An 868-nucleotide genomic window follows, 5' to 3' on the forward strand; every position below is an offset into this window, starting at 1 on the left:
TCCAGCTTACTTGGCTATGTCAGAGCCTTTCCTGTGGCTGGAAACATCTCTTCCGCAGCACGAAGGAGATCATCCTGGAGCTTCCCCTTTCTGAGCGAGCCAGAAAACATGTACATGCCAGAACGTCTCACAGAAAGACAGTGGTGTCAGTGTGCACCCACTGCAGCAGCTTTCTAGACTCAGCTCTCGTGCAAGGGAAGTTTGATGGGGAGGCTGGAGAGGATGAGCACACAGCACCCACGGGCCATGGATGTGCTTGGATTACAGACCAGTCTTGGGGGTGGATAGACACTCATGCCACCACACTGGCCAGGAGACAAGCCAAAAGGGATGGAGGGGCAGCACACCGGCAGTTTCCCTCAGGTGCGTGGCGAGAGGTCTGCAAACTCCCGTGCCCCGGGGCCATCTCCGCGGTTTGGGCAATTCCCCCGCTTTGCCTGGTGGACGGGAGTCCTTTCCCAGGCAGCGGCAGGTGCCTTATCCTCTCGCCGGGCTGTTTTCCTCCCCCGGCCGCTGCTCTCCCTCTCCCTGTTGTGCTCCAGCGGCTTTTTCACAGCGCTCAAGGTCGAGGCCGGCCGGCTGGGGGGTGCGCGCAGCCCTCTGTTTTCGGGGGGTGCCCCCACGTTCAAGGCTGCCGCTGCCTTCCCACGCCCGGCGCAGGTGCTGCGGGCCCGGTTCTCACGGCCGGCTCTCACAACAACCCCCGCCCGGCGAGACGAGGCGGAGCGAGGGCCAGGGGTCCCCCCGTGCCCCTCGGCTCTCGGCGGGTCCCAAGAGCTCCCGGCCCGGCACCGCAGCTGCCCGGCCCGACGCAGGGACCCCATGTCCCGGCCGGGGGCTCCCGGGGCAGTGCGGCACAGCCCCCGCG

The sequence above is a fragment of the Parus major genome, chromosome 4, assembly GCF_001522545.3.
Source record: "Parus major isolate Abel chromosome 4, Parus_major1.1, whole genome shotgun sequence".
In the NCBI taxonomy this organism is placed as follows: domain Eukaryota; kingdom Metazoa; phylum Chordata; class Aves; order Passeriformes; family Paridae; genus Parus; species Parus major.